This window comes from Arachis stenosperma, chromosome 5 (assembly GCF_014773155.1).
Source record: "Arachis stenosperma cultivar V10309 chromosome 5, arast.V10309.gnm1.PFL2, whole genome shotgun sequence".
Taxonomy (NCBI): Eukaryota; Viridiplantae; Streptophyta; class Magnoliopsida; order Fabales; family Fabaceae; genus Arachis; species Arachis stenosperma.
The window spans coordinates 78,203,126-78,219,798 of record NC_080381.1 but is presented as its reverse complement, the minus strand read 5'-3'; the positions used below and the strand labels follow the sequence as shown (position 1 = coordinate 78,219,798).

General features: G+C 38.4%; 1 non-coding gene across 1 annotated transcript; it reads right to left on the bottom strand.

Moving 5' to 3' along the window:
* Positions 1-16,305: 16,305 nt before the first annotated feature.
* On the bottom strand, positions 16,306-16,413 carry LOC130984250 (small nucleolar RNA R71). Its single transcript, XR_009088196.1, has one exon. It is a non-coding gene; the product is annotated as a small nucleolar RNA R71 (small nucleolar RNA).
* Between the last annotated feature and the right edge of the window lie 260 nt (positions 16,414-16,673).

Genomic DNA, 16,673 nt, shown 5'->3' with positions numbered 1-16,673 from the left:
TGTACTTATATATTTTCAACAGTGGAGTTTCTACACACCATAGATTAAGGTGTGGAGCTCTGCTGTACCTCGAGTATTAATGCAATTACTATTGTTCTTCTATTCAATTCGGCTTATTCTTGTTCTAAGATATCACTTGTTCCTCAACTTGATGAATGTGATGATCCGTGACACTCATCATCATTCTCACCTATGAACGTGTGCCTGACAACCACCTCCGTTCTACCTTAGATTGAGTGGATATCTCTTGGATCCCTTAATCGGAATCTTCGTGGTATAAGCTAGAATTGATGGCGGCATTCAAGAGAATCCGGAAGGTCTAAACCTTGTCTGTGGTATTCTGAGTAGGATTCAAGGATTGAATGACTGTGACGAGCTTCAAACTAACGATTGTGGGGCGTTAGTGACAGACGCAAAAGAATCACTGGATTCTATTCCGACATGATCGAGAACTGACAACTGATTAGCCGTGCTGTGACAGAGCACGTTGAACATTTTCACTGAGAGGACGGGACTGTAGCCATTGACAACGGTGATGCCTAACATACAGCTTGCCATGGAAAGGAGTAAGAAGGATTGGATGAAGACAGTACGAAAGCAGAGAGACGGAAGGGACAAAGCATCTCCATACGCTTATCTGAAATTCTAACCAATGAATTACATAAGTATCTCTATCTTTATTTTATGTTTTATTTATCTTTTAATCATTAATCCTCCATAACCATTTGAATCTGCCTGACTGAGATTTACAAGATGACCATAGCTTGCTTCATACCAACAATCTCCGTGGGATCGACCCTTACTCGCGTAAGGTTTATTACTTGGACAACCCAGTGCACTTGCTGGTTAGTTGTGCGAAGTTGTGATAAAGAGTTGAGATTCCAATTGAGCATACCATGTTGATGGCACCATTGATGATCACAATTTCGCTCACCACTCTGCTCTCAAGGGGGGGCAGAGCATTGAAGCTTTGTATGCTTAGTTCATTGTTGTGCTCCCTTGGAGAGCATTGTGCTCTTGGGGAGAGCAGTATGGCTTTCCTTTATTGTTGCGCCACACTCTCTTCTTCTTTTGCCACACTATTTTCTTCCTTGGGCCACACTTCTTAAGCCACGCTTTCTTGTTTTCTTCTTTTCTTCACCTACAAATAATCAAAACAACCAATCAAAGTATCACCAAATTCACAAGGTTTATAAATCATTAAAAATCAACTGAATTTAGCTTTAAACTTCATGATTTAGCATCAATTAAATGGTGGTTGTTTGATTCAAAGAAACCATGCATTTCCACTCTAAATTACTTACTTATAATGCAAGAAAGTACATAAAAACAAGTGAAACAAGTGAAATTAGTTTGAAAAATAGGTACATGATGACTTGTCACCACAACACCAAACTTAAATCTTGCTTGTTCCCAAGCAAGCATCAAACATAAGAGGGAATGAAATGAAAAAGAGAAGGATGCATATCCTTATTAAGCATATAGTTGAACTTGGTTTATGGAGTTTTTATGCAAACAATGAAAGCTCACTTATTGTTTGCTGTTACATAATCGGTATTCCCTTAAAGGCTTACTAAATTCACTGCTACAAGGCTTCATTTATGCTTGTTCCCTTGCTAACTTTTCTTTCTTTGTTTTGCTTAAAAGCTTATTATTCATTGAAGGCTTGGTGGCAAATGTTGCAGCAGCCTTTGGCTTTATTTTTGCCCAACATTTCTTCACCACAGACACATGGCTCACCTTTTTTCTCCTAGGACCATTGATGCCCAGCATCTCTTTGGATAACTAAATGCTTTGTAACTAGGTTGCTCTTTATTATGGGCTTTCAGTTGGCAATCCTAAATCAGTTGATCTAAGTGGCCAAGTTTTGAAATACTCCTCAGAACCTACTTGCCCAAGCATATCCTAGCACAAAAGCACCACAAGCAGGTGTCCTAGGGTCCAAGCTATTGGTGCCTAGCCTTATTTTTTTCTTTTTCTTTGCCACTTTTGGCTTTTTCTTCTTCCTTTTCTTTCTGTTTTATTTTGTTCTCAAGGGATCATGACTTATATAAGCCTTTATGACAGCAAGCTAGCTCACACTTCAATAAAAATGACATTATGCAGCATTTATTTCATGAGCTATGCATTTAATCAAACACATACCACCACTAACTTCCATTCTAACTTATGCAACATTGGATATTTACTTTCTAATTCAAACATTTCTCTTTTATTCCGGCATATGGGAAACAAAACAAAATTTAAAGCTAAGTAATGAATGACAAACATTATGTAGATCAGCATACTTAATCAAACAACTTCACTTGCAACTAGATGAACACTTTAGCAAGACATACATGAATTCCTAAATTAAAACATTTCACAATGATGAGCGGATAATTTATACGCTTTTTGGCATTGTTTTTAGGTAGTTTTTAGTAAGTTCAAGCTACTTTTAGGGATGTTTTCATTAGTTTTTATGTTAAATTCACATTTCTGGACTTTACTATGAGTTTGTGTATTTTTCTGTGATTTCAGGTAATTTCTGGCTGAAATTGAGGGACTTGAGCAAAACTCTGAAAGAGGCTGACAAAAGGACTGCTGATGCTGTTGGAATCTGACCTCCCTGCACTCGAAATGGATTTTCTGGAGGTACAGAACTCCAAATGGTGCGCTCTCAACGGCATTAGAAAGTAGACAACCAGAGCTTTCCAGAAATATATAATAGTCCATACTTTATTCGGAAATTGACGATGTAACTTGGCGTTGAACGCCAAGTACATGCTGCTGTCTGCAGTTAAACGCCAGAAAAACGTCATGATCCGGAGTTGAACGCCCAAAACACGTTATAACTCGGCGTTCAACTCCAAGAAAAGCCTCAGCTCGTGGATAGATCAAGCTCAGCCCAAGCATACACCAAGTGGGCCCCGGAAGTGGATTTATGCATCAATTACTTACTCATATAAACCCTAGTAGCTAGTCAAGTATAAATAGGATGATTTACTATTGTATTAGACATCTTTTGACAGTTTAATCTTTTGACTGTTTAGCCTTTGATTATTCGGTCTCTTGATCATTCAGGGGGCTGGCCATTCGGCCATGCCTGAACCTTTCACTTATGTATTTTCAACGGTGGAGTTTCTGCACACCATAGATTAAGGGTGTGGAGCTCTGCTGTACCTCAAGTTTCAATACAATTATTATTACTTTCTATTCAATTTTCTTTTATTCTTATTCCAAGATATACGTTGCACAAAACTTGATGAATGTGATGATCAGTGACACTCATCATCATTCTCACCAATGAACGCGCGTGATTGACAACCACTTCCGTTCTACTTTAGGCCGGGTGCATATCTCTTAGATTCTCCAACAGAATCTTCGTGGTATAAGCTAGATAGATGGCGGCATTCATGGGAATCCGGAAAGTCTAACCTTGTCTGTGGTATTCCGAGTAGGATTTTGGGATTGAATGACTGTGACGAGCTTCAAACTCCTGAAGGCTGGGCGTGATGACAAACGAAAAAGAATCAAGGGATTCTATTCCAACCTGATTGAGAACCGACAGATGATTAGCCGTGCTGTGACAGAGCATAGGAACGTTTTCACTGAGAGGATGGGATGTAGCCATTGACAACGGTAATGCCCTACATACAGCTTGCCATGGAAAGGAGTAAGAAGGATTGGATGAAAGCAATAAGAAAGTAGAGATTCGAAAGGATTCTAGCATCTCCACACGCCTATCTGAAATTCCCACTATTGATTTACATAAGTATTTCTATCCCTTTTTATTTTCTTTTTATTATTAATTTTCGAAACCCATAACCATTTAATCTGCCTAACTGAGATTTACAAGGTGACCATAGCTTGCTTCATACCAACAATCTCTGTGGGATCGACCCTTACTCACGTAAGGTATTACTTGGATGACCCAGTACACTTGCTGGTTAAGTTGAACGGAGTTGTGTCCACACATAGCCAATAGCCATTAAATAAATCTCATGCAAATACAAAGAGGATCACAATTTCGTCCACCAAGTTTTTGGCGCCGTTGCCGGGGATTGTTCAAGTATGGACAACTGACGGTTCATCTTGTTGCTCAGATTAGGTAATTTTATTTTCAAAAATCTTTTTCAAAATTTTTCTTTTCTTTTTTGTTTTTTCCAAAAATATTTTCGAAAAAATCAATAAAAATCCAAAAAAAATTAGAAAATCATAAAAACCAAAAATATTTTGTGTTTCTTGTTTGAGTCTTGAATCAATTTTTAAGTTTGGTGTCAAGTGCATGCTTTAAAAAATTTTTCTTGCATTTTTCGAAAATTCCATGCATTCATAGTGTTCTTCATGATCTTCAAGTTGTTCTTGATAAGTCCTCTTGTTTGATTTTGATGTTTTCTTGTTTTGTGTTGTTTGTTGTTTTTCATATGCATTTTTTGTTTGTTAGAATCCATGCATTAAAGATTTCTAAGTTTGATGTCTTGCATGTTTTCTTTGCATCAAAAAATTTTTCAAAAATATGTTCTTGATGTTCATTATGATCTTCAAGGTGTTCTTGGTGTTCATCTTGACATTCATAGTGTTCTTGCATGCATTAAGTGTTTGATCCAAAATTTTCATGTTTTGGGTCATGTTTGTGTTTTTCTCTCTCATAATTAAAAAATTCAAAAATCAAAAATTATCTCTTCCTTATTTCCCTCCAAATTTTCGAAATTTTGGGTTGACTTGGTCAAAAATTTTATAAATTAGTTGTTTCTTACAAGTCAAGTCAAAATTTTAAAAAATTTTAAAAATCTTATCTTTTAAAAATCTTTTTCAAAAATCATATCTCTTCCATTTTTTCTTATTTTCGAAAATTCTAAAAATTATTTTTCAAAATCTTTTTCTTATCTTTATATCATATTTTCGAAAATATGCTAACAATTAATGTGATTGATTCAAAAATTTGAAGTTTGTTACTTTCTTGTTAAGAAAGGTTCAATCTTTAAATTCTAGAATCTTATCTTGTAGTTTCTTGTTAGTTAAGTCATTTTTAAAAATTAAATCTTTTTCAAAATATCTTTTTCTTAAAATTTTTATCTTATATTTTTATCATATCTTTTTCAAAAATTTTTATCTTTTTCAAAATTTGATTTCAAAATATCTTATCTAACTTCTTATCTTCTTATCTTTTTCAAATTTGATTTTAATATCTTTTTCAACTAACTATTTGACTTTTTGTTTGTTTCTTATCTTTTTCAAAACCACCTAACTACTTTTCCCTCTTCAATTTTCGAAAATACCTCTTTCTTTTTCAAAAATTCTTTTTAATTAATTAATTGTTTTAAATTTTAATTTCAATTTCATCTTATCTCTAATTTTCGAAAATTGCTAATCCCTTTTTCAAAATTATTTTTGAAATTCCCCCTCTCTTTTCTTATTCTATTTAATTATTTAATTACTAACACTTCTCTTCACCTCTCTTCATCTAAAAATCCGAACCATTCTCCTTTTCTTATCCCCTTTATTCTTCTACTAACATAAAAGAATCTCTATACTGTGACATAGAGGATTCCTCTTTCTTTTCTTGTTTTCTTCTCCTTCATATGAGCAGGGACAAGGATAAAGGCACTCTTGTTGAAATTGATCCAGAACCTGAAAGGACCCTGAAGAGAAAATTAAGAGAAGCTAAGTTACAACAATCTAAAGGTAACCTTTCAGAAACATTAGAACAAGAGAAGGAGATGGCAGCCGAAAATAATAATAATGCAAGGAGAATGCTTGGTGACTTCACAAAGCCAACGTCCAAGTTTGATGGAAGAAGCATCTCCATTCCTGCCATTGGAGCCAATAATTTTGAGCTTAAGCCTCAACTAGTTGCTTTAATGCAACAAAACTGCAAGTTTTATGGACTTCCATCTGAAGATCCTTATCAGTTTTTAACTGAGTTCTTGCAGATCTGTGAGACTGTAAAGACGAATGGAGTTGATCCTGAAGTCTACAGACTCATGCTTTTCCCTTTTGCTGTAAGAGACAGAGCTAGAATATGGTTGGATTCATAACATAAGGATAGCCTGGACTCCTGGGATAAGCTAGTCACAGCCTTCTTGGATAAATTCTTTCCTCCTCAAAAGCTGAGCAAGCTGAGAGTGGATGTTCAAACCTTCACGCAAAAAGATGGTGAATCCCTCTATGAAGCTTGGGAAAGATACAAGCAGCTGACCAAAAGGTGTCCATCTGACATGTTTTCAGAATGGACCATATTAGATATATTCTATTATGGTCTATTTGAGTTTTCAAAAATGTCATTGGACCATTCTGTAGGTGGATCTATTCACCTAAAGAAAACACCTGCAGAAGCTCAAGAACTCATTGACATTGTTGCAAATAACCAATTCATGTACACTTCTGAGAGGAATTTCGTGAATAATGGGATACCTCAGAAGAAGGGAGTTCTTGAAATTGATGCTCTGAATGCCATATTGGCTCAGAACAAAGTGCTGACTCAGCAAGTCAACATGATCTCTCAAAGTCTGAATGGATGGCAAAATGCATCCAACAGTACTAAAGAGGCAGCTTCTGAAGAAGCTTATGATCCTGAGAATCCTGCAATGGCAGAGGTTAATTACATGGGTGAACCTTATGGAAACACCTATAATTCATCATGGAGAAATCATCCAAATTTCTCATGGAAGGATGAACAAAAGCCTCAACAAGGCTTTAATAATGGTGGACGCAATAGGCTGAGAAATAGCAAGCCTTTTCCATCATCTTCTCAGCAACAGATAGAGAATTCAGAACAAAACACTTCTAATTTAGCCAATCTAGTCTCTGATTTGTCAAAGGCCACTTTCAGTTTCATGAGTGAAACAAGATCCTCCATCAGAAATCTGGAGGCACAAGTGGGCCAGCTAAGTAAGAAAGTCATTGACACTCCTCCCAGTATTCTCCCAAGCAATACAGAAGAGAATCCAAAAGGAGAGTGCAAGGCCATTGATTTAATCAATATGGCCGAATGCACAAGAGAGGAGGAGGACGAAAATCCTAGTGAGGAAGACCTCCTGGGATGTCCTTCAAGCAAGAAGGAGTTTCCTATTAAGGATCCAAAAGAATCTGAGGCTCATATAGAGACCATAGAGATTCCATTAAATCTCCTTCTGCCATTCATGAGCTCTGAAGACTATTCTTCCTCTGAAGAGGATGAAGATGTGACTGGAGAGCAAGTTGCTCAATATTTAGGAGCTATCATGAAGCTGAATGCCAAGTTGTTTGGTAATGAGACTTGAGAAAGTGAACCTCCCTTGCTCATTAGTGAACTGGATACCTGGATTCAGCAAATTTTACCTCAAAAGAGACAAGATCCTGGCAAGTTCTTAATACCTTGTACCATAGGCACCATGACCTTTGAAAAAGCTATGTGTGATCTGGGGTCAGGGATAAATCTTATGCCACTCTCTGTAATGGAGAAGCTGGGGATCATTGAGGTACAACCTGCCTTGTTCTCATTACAATTGGCAGACAAGTCATTGAGACAAGCTTATGGAATAGTAGAGGACGTGTTAGTAAAGGTTGAAGGCCTTTACATCCCTGCTGATTTCATAATCTTAGACACTAGGAAGGAAGAGGATGATTGCATCATCCTTGGAAGACCTTTCCTAGCCACAGCAGGAGCTGTGATAGATGTCAACAGAGGTGAATTAGTCCTTCAATTGAATGGGGACTACCTTGTGTTTAAGGCACATGGCCATCCCTCTGTGACAAAAGAGAGTAAGCATGAAGAGCTTCTCTCAGTTCAGAGTCAGGAAGAGCCCCCACAGTCAAACTCTAAGTTTGGTGTTGGGAGGCCACAACCAAACTCTAAGTTTCGTGTTAAGATCCCATATCCAAACTCTAAGTTTGGTGTTGGGACTATACAACATTGACCTGATCACCTTTGTGGCTCCATGAGAGCCACTGTCAAGCTATTGACATTAAAGAAGCGCTTGTTAGGAGGCAACCCAATTTTATTTATCTAATTTCTATTTATTTTATTTTGTTGTTATTTTGTGTTTTATTAGGTACATGATCATGAGGAGTCACGAAAAAAATATAAAAATTAAAAACAGAATCAAAAACAGCAGAAGAAAAATCACACCCTGGAGGAAGCACAGGCTGGCATTCAACGCCAGTAAGAAGCATCTGGCTGGCGTTCAACGCCAGAACAGAGCATCAACCTGGCGCTGAACGCCAGAAACAAGACATTTTGGCGCTGAACGCCAGGAATGTGCCTAAGAGGAAAAGCTGGCGCTGAACGCCAGTAACAAGCATGAAACTGGCGTTCAACGCCAGAAACATGTTACATGTGGGCGTTGAACGCTCAAAACGTGCACCAATGGGCGTTTAAACGCCAGAATGGTGTGCAAAGGCATTTTACATGCCTATTTGGTGTAGGGATGGAATTCCTTGACACCTCAGGATCTGTGGACCCCATAGGATCACCTCAGGATCTGTGGACCCCACAGGATCCCCACCTACTACATTCCCACCTTACCTCCTAATCCTATTTTTGTGATTACTCTTTCCCATGTCACACTTCCCAACACCCTTCACCAAGCACATCCATCCACTCTTCCCCATAAACCCCACCCACCTTCAAAAATTCAAAACCATTTTCCCACCCATTCCCACCCTAAATGGCCGAACATATACTCTCCCTTCTCCCTATATATACCCTTCCATTCTACTTCATTTTCACACAACACAACCCCTCTTCCATACCTTGGCCGAACCTACATCTCTCCTTCTCCTCCATATTTTCTTCTTCTTCTTCTTCTCTTCTTTCTTCTCTTGCTCGAGGGCGAGCAATATTTTAAGTTTGGTGTGGTAAAAGCATAAGCTTTTTGTTTTTCCATTACCATCAATGGCACCTAAGGCCGGAGAATCCTCTAGAAAAGGAAAAGGGAAGACAAAAGCTTCCACCTCCGAGTCACGGGAGATGGAAAGATTCATCTCCAAGAGCCATCAAGACCACTTCTATGATGTTGTGGCAAAGAAGAAGGTGATCCCTGAGGTCCCTTTCAAGCTCAAGAAAAATGAGTATCCGAAAATCCGACATGAAATCCGAAGAAGAGGTTGGGAAGTCCTAACCAATCTCATACAACAAGTCAGAATCTTAATGGTTCAAGAGTTCTATGCCAATGCATGGATCACTAGGAACCATGATCAAAGTATGAACCCGAGTCCAAAGAATTATCCCACAATGGTTCGGGGGAAATACTTAGATTTTAGTCCGGAAAATGTGAGGTTGGCATTCCACTTGCCCATGATGCAAGGAGATGAACGCCCCTACACTAGTAGGGTCAACTTTAATCAAAGGTTGGACGAAGTCCTTATGGACATATGTGTGGAAGGAACTCAATGGAAGAGAGACTCCAAAGGCAAGCCAGTCCAACTAAGAAGACTGGACCTCAAGCCTGTAGCTAGAGGATGGTTGGAGTTCATTCAACGCTCCATCATTCCTACTAGCAACCGATCTGAAGTTACTGTGGATCGGGCCATCATGATTCATAGCATCATGATTGGAGAGGAAGTAGAAGTTCATGAGGTCATCTCCAATGAAATCTACAAAATAGCCGACAAGCCATCCACCATGGCACGGCTAGCGTTTCCTCACCTTATTTGCCATCTATGTTACTCAACTGGAGTTATCATAGAAGGAGACATCTCCATTGAAGAGGATAAGCCCATCACCAAGAAGAGGATGGAGCAAGCAAGAGAGACCCTTCACAGTTCTCAAGAGATGCATGAGGAAGCTCATCATCAAGAAATCCCTGAGATGCCTCAAGGGATGCACTTTCCTCCCAACAACTATTGGGAACAACTCAACACGTCCTTAGAAGATTTGAGCCACAATGTTGAACAATTAAGGGTGGAACATCATGAGCACTCCATCATTCTCCATGAAATAAGAGAAGATCAAAGAGCAATGAGGGAGGAGCAACAAAGGCAAGGAAGGGACATAGAAGAGCTTAAGAACATCATTGGTCCTTCAAGAAGAAGACGCCACTAAGGTGGATTCATTCCTTGTTCTTATTTTCTCTGTTTTTCGATTTTTTATGTTATGTGTTTATCTATGTTTTGTGTCTCTACTTCATGATCATTAGTATGTAGTAACCATGTCTTAAAGCTATGAATAAAATCCATTAATCCTTCACCTCTCTTAAATGAAAAATGTTTTAATTCAAAAGAACAAGAAGTACATGAATTTCGAAAATTGTCCTTGAATTTAATTTAATTATATTGATGTGGTGACAATACTTTTGTTTTCTGAATGAATGCTTGAACAGTGCATATGTCTTTTGATCTTGTTGTTTATGAATGTTAAAATTGTTGGCTCTTGAAAGAATGATGAACAAAGAGAAATGTTATTGATAATCTGAAAAATCATGAAATTGATTCTTGAAGCAAGAAAAAGCAGTGAATAACAAAAGCTTGCGAAAAAAAAATAATAGAAAGAAAAAGAATAAGCAAGCAGAAAAAGCCAATAGCCCTTAAAACTAAAAGGCAAGGGTAAAAAGGATCCAAGGCTTTGAGCATCAATAGATAGGAGGGCCCAAGGAATTAAAATCCAGGCCTAAGCGGCTAAACCAAGCTGTCCCTAACCATGTGCTTGTGTCATGCAGGTCCAAGTGAAAAGCTTGAGACTGAGTGGTTAAAGTCGTGATCCAAAGCAAAAGAGTGTGCTTAAGAGCTCTGGACACCACTAACTAGGGACTCTAGCAAAGCTGAGTCACAATCTGAAAAGGTTCACCCAGTTATGTGTCTGTGGCATTTATGTATCCGGTGGTAATACTGGAAAACAAAGTGCTTAGGGCCACGGCCAAGACTCATAAAAGTAGCTGTGTTCAAGAATCAACATACTTAACTAGGAAAATCAATAACACTATTCAAAATTCTAAGTTCCTAGAGAAGCCAATCATTCTGAACTTCAAAGGAAAAAGTGAGATGCCAAAACTGTTCAGAAGCAAAAAGCTACAAGTCCCGCTCATCTAATTATAATTAATATTCATTGATATTCTGGAATTCACAGTATATTCTCTTCTTTTTATCCTAATTGATTTTCAGTTGCTTGGGGACAAGCAACAATTTAAGTTTGGTGTTGTGATGAGCGGATAATTTATACGCTTTTTTGCATTGTTTTTAGGTAGTTTTTAGTAAGTTCAAGCTACTTTTAGGGATGTTTTCATTAGTTTTTATGTTAAATTCACATTTCTGGACTTTACTATGAGTTTTTGTATTTTTCTGTGATTTCAGGTAATTTCTGGCTGAAATTGAGGGACTTGAGCAAAACTTTGAAAAAGGCTGACAAAAGGACTGCTGATGCTGTTTGAATCTGACATCCTTGCATTCGAAATGGATTTTCTGGAGGTACAGAACTCCAAATGGCGCGCTCTCAACGGCATTAGAAAGTAGACATCCAGAGATTTCCAGAAATATATAATAGTCCATACTTTATTCGGAAATTGACGACGTAACTTGGCGTTGAACGCCAAGTACATGCTGCTCTCTGGAGTTAAACGCCAGAAAAATGTCATGATCCGGAGTTGAACGCCCAAAACACGTTATAACTTGGCGTTCAACTCTAAGAAAAGCCTTAGCTCGTGGATAGATCAAGCTCAGCCCAAGCATACACCAAGTGGGCCCCGGAAGTGGATTTATGCATCAATTACTTACTCATGTAAACCCTAGTAGCTAGTCTAGTATAAATAGGATGATTTACTATTGTATTAGACATCTTTTGACAGTTTAATCTTTTGATTGTTTAGCCTTTGATTATTCGGTCTCTTGATCATTCAGGGGGCTGGCCATTCGGCCATGCCTGAACCTTTCACTTATGTATTTTCAACGGTGGAGTTTCTGCACACCATAGATTAAGGGTGTGGAGCTCTGCTGTACCTCAAGTTTCAATACAATTATTATTACTTTCTATTCAATTCTCTTTTATTCTTATTCCAAGATATACATTGCACAACACTTGATGAATGTGATTATCCGTGACACTCATCATCATTCTCACCTATGAATGCGCGTGATTGACAACCACTTCCGTTCTACTTTAGGCCGGGCGCATATCTCTTAGATTCCCCAACAGAATCTTCGTGGTATAAGTTAGATAGATGGCGGCATTCATGAGGATCCGGAAAGTCTAAACCTTGTCTATGGTATTCCAAGTAGGATTCTGGGATTGAATGACTGTGACGAGCTTCAAACTCCTGAAGGCTGGGCGTGATGACAAACGCAAAAGAATCAAGGGATTCTATTCCAACCTGATTGAGAACCGACAGATGATTAGCCGTGCTGTGATAGAGCATAGGAACATTTTCACTGAGAGGACGGGATGTAGCCATTGACAACGGTGATGCCCTACTGATGAGCGGATAATTTATATACTTTTTGGCATTGTTTTTAGTATGTTTTTGGTATGATCTAGTTAGTTTTTAGTATATTTTTTATTAGTTTTTAGTTAAAATTCACTTTTCTGGACTTTACTGTGAGTTTGTGTGTTTTTCTGTGGTTTCAGGTATTTTCTGGCTGAAATTGAGGGACCTGAGCAAAAATCTGATTCAGAGACCAAAAAGGACTGCAGATGCTGTTGGATTCTGACCTCCCTGCACTCGAAGTGGATTTTCTGGAGCTACAGAAGCCCAATTGGCGCGCTCTCAACGGCGTTAGAAAGTAGACATCCTGGGCTTTCCAGCAATATATGATAGTCCATACTTTGCCCAAGATTTGATGGCCCAAACCGGCGTTCAAAGTCACCTCAAGAAATTCCAGCGTTAAACGCCGGAACTGGCACCTAAATGGGAGTTAAACGCCCAAACTGGCATAAAAGCTGGCGTTTAACTCCAAGAAGAGTCTCTGCACGAAAATGCTTCATTGCTCAGCCCAAGCACACACCAAGTGGGCCCGAAAGTGGATTTTTATGTCATTTACTCATTTCTGTACACCTTAGGCTACTAGTTTTCTATAAGTAGGACCTTTTACTATTGTATTAAGAATCTTCGGATCTTTGGAACCTTTTTCTTTAGATCTTTTGATCACTTTGGGAGGCTGGCCATTCGGCCATGCCTAGACCTTGTTCTTATGTATTTTCAACGGTGGAGTTTCTACACACCATAGATTAAGGTGTGGAGCTCTGCTGTACCTCGAGTATTAATGCAATTACTATTGTTCTTCTATTCAATTCCGCTTGTTCTTTGTCCAAGATATCACTTGTTCTTCAACTTGATGAAGGTGATGATTGACACTCATCATCATTCTCACTCATGAACAAGGTGACTGACAACCATTCTTGTTCTACAAGCATCTGAGGCTTAGTGAATATCTCTTGGATTCCTGATTGCACGATGCATGGTTGATCGCCTGACAACCGAGTGCTCGCCTGACAAACGAGCCAACCATTCCGTGAGATCAGAGTCTTCGTGGTATAGGCGAGAACTGATGGCAGCATTCAAGAGAATCCGGAAGGTCTGACCTTGTCTGTGGTATTCTGAGTAGGATTCAATGACTGAATGACTGTGACGTGCTTCAAACTCCTAGCAGGCGGGGCGTTAGTGACAGACGCAAAAGTATCAATGGATATTATTCCGGCCTGACCGAGAACCGACAGCTGAATTCCGCTATGCCGTGACAGGACATATGCAATCGCTTTCACTGAGAGGATGGGAGGTAGCCATTGACAACGGTGAAACCCTACACGAGCTTGCCATGGAAAGGAGTAAGAAGGATTGGATGAAGGCAGTAGGAAGCAGAGAGACGGAAGGGAAGGCATCTTCATGCGCTTATCTGAAGTTCCTACCAATGAATTACATAAGTATCACTATCTTTATCTTTTATGTTATTTTCGTTCATCATCATATACATTTGAGTTTACCTGACTAAGATTTACAAGATGACCATAGCTTGCTTCAATGCTAACAATCTCCGTGGGATCGACCCTTACTCACGTAAGGTATTACTTGGACGACCCAGTGCACTTGCTGGTTAGTTGTGCGAAGTTGTGTAATGCCATGGAATTGAACCACCAAGTTTTTGGAGTTCATGACCAGGGATTATGAGAGTTGTGAAAAGTATTGTTCACAATTTCGCGCACCAAGTTTTTGGCGCCGTTGCCGGGGACTGTTCAAGTTTTGAGCAAGCTTTTGGTAACAATGCCTGGGATTGTTCAGTTTGGACAACTGACGGTTCATCTTGTTGCTTAGATTAGGTATTTATTTTTTTCGAAATTCTTGAAGATGAATTCTAGAGTTTCATGATGATTTGTTGAAATCTGGCTGGCTGAGAAGCCATGTCTAATCTGATTGGACCGAGGTTTCAACTTATCACCACAAGAGCTTGTTGATTTTCATCAATTTTGCTTTTGGAGCAGTGATCTGCTAAGGCTTGGCTGACCTTTGGTCATGTCTAGTGTTTTGGACCGAAGCTTTCTTTGAAAGCTTGGCTGGCTGTGAAGCCATGTCTAATTCCTGGACCGGAGTCTTAGACTAGCATTGCACTGATTCCTGGAATTCTCATTAAGAATTTTGATACCTTTTCCCACTTAATTTTCGAAAAACACAAAAAAAATCACAAAATCATAAAAAACCAAAAATATTTGATGTCTAGTGTCTCATCTTAAGTTTGGTGTCAATTGCATGCATTCATTCATGTGTCTTAAGGATCTTCAAGTAATTCTTGATGATTTCTTACTCTGATCTTTGAATTCTTTTGGCTTGAGTGTTTATGCGTCTCATATAGTGTCAGTAGTATACAAACTGCTAAGTTTGGTGTCTTGCATGCATTGTTATTTGATTCTTGTTGCATTTTGATTATTAAAAATCCAAAAAATATTTTTAATTTGTGTCTTTTCAAGTCAATGATACAAAGAATTGAAAATTCAGAACATACTGCAGAGGAAATTATACAGAAAAAGCTGAGCATTCAAAAATGCCCAGTGAAGAAGACAGACTGGCGTTTAAACGCCAGCCAAGGTACCTGGTTGGGCGTTTAATGCCCAAAGAGGTAGCATTTTGGGCGTTAAACGCCAGAATGTATACCATTCTGGGCGTTTAACGCCAGGATGGTGCTAGGGGGAAGATTTTGTTTTCAAAATCAATTTTTTTCAAGTTTTCAAAGTTTTTCAAAATCAAATCTTTTTCAAATCATATCTTTTCAATCAAATGTTTTCAAAATCAATTTCTTTCCTTTTTCAAAGATACTTCCTAACAATTAATGATTTGATTGAACATCTCAAATTTGTTACCTTTTCTGTTGAGAAAGGTTTAATGTTTGAATCATATCTTTTCTTGTTAGGCAAGTCACTAATCTTCAAAACCAAATCTTTTAAAATAATTTTCAAAACATATCTTTTAAAATTGTTTTCAAATCATATCTTCTCAATCAAAATTTTTTTTAACCAATCATATCTTCTCAACCACATCTTTTTCAAAATAGTTTTCAATCAAATCTTTTTAACTTCTAATTTCAAAATCTTTTTCAAAAATCACTTTATTTCTTTTCCACTTTCAATTTTCGAAAATTATCAATCAATTTTTAAAATGTTTTTGACATCATTTTAATTAATTTTTGAAAATCCTCTTCCCTCCTTCTCACATCCTTCTATTTATGGAGTACTGCTCCTTCTTAATGCACAATTCGAACTCTATCTCATCAAGTTCGAATTCTTCTACCTTCTTTTTTCTATTTTTCTTTTCCTCTGACACTTCAAGGAATCTCTATACTGTGACATAGAGGATTCCACATTTCTCTTGTTCTCTTCTCTTTCATATAAGCAGGAGCAGAGACAAAGGCATTCTTGTTGAAGCTGACCCTGAACCTGAGAGAACCTTGAAGCAAAAACTAAGAGAAGCTAAAGCACAACTCTCTGTTGAGGACCTGACCGAATTCTTCAAGGAAGAAGAACCCATGGCAGCCGAAAACAACAACAATGCCAACAATGCAAGGAAGGTGCTGGGTGACTTCACTGCACCTACTCCTGATTTCTATGGGAGAAGCATCTCTATCCCTGCCATTGGAGCAAACAACTTTGAGCTTAAGCCTCAATTAGTTTCTCTAATGCAACAGAATTGCAAGTTCCATGGACTTCCAATGGAAGATCCTCATCAGTTCTTAGCTGAATTCTTGCAAATCTGTGACACAGTCAAGACTAATGGGGTTAACCCTGAGGTCTACAGACTGATGCTATTCCCTTTTGCTGTAAGAGACAGAGCTAGAATATGGTTGGATTCTCAACCTAAAGAAAGCCTGGACTCTTGGGAAAAGCTAGTCAATGCCTTTTTGGCAAAATTCTTTCCACCTCAAAGATGGAGTAAGCTTAGAGTGGAAGTCCAAACCTTCAGACAGAAGGATGGAGAATCCCTCTATGAAGCTTGGGAAAGATACAAACAATTAATCAGAAGATGTCCCTCAGACATGCTTTCTGAATGGAGCATCATAGGTATTTTCTATGATGGTCTCTCTGAACTATCCAAGATGTCTTTGGATAGCTCTGCTGGAGGATCTCTTCATCTGAAGAAGACGCCTACAGAGGCTCAGGAACTAATTGAAATGGTTGCAAATAACCAATTCATGTACACTTCTGAAAGGAATCCTGTGAACAATGGGACTAGTCAGAAGAAAGGAGTTCTTGAGATTGACACTTTGAATGCCATACTGGCTCAGAACAAGATATTGACTCA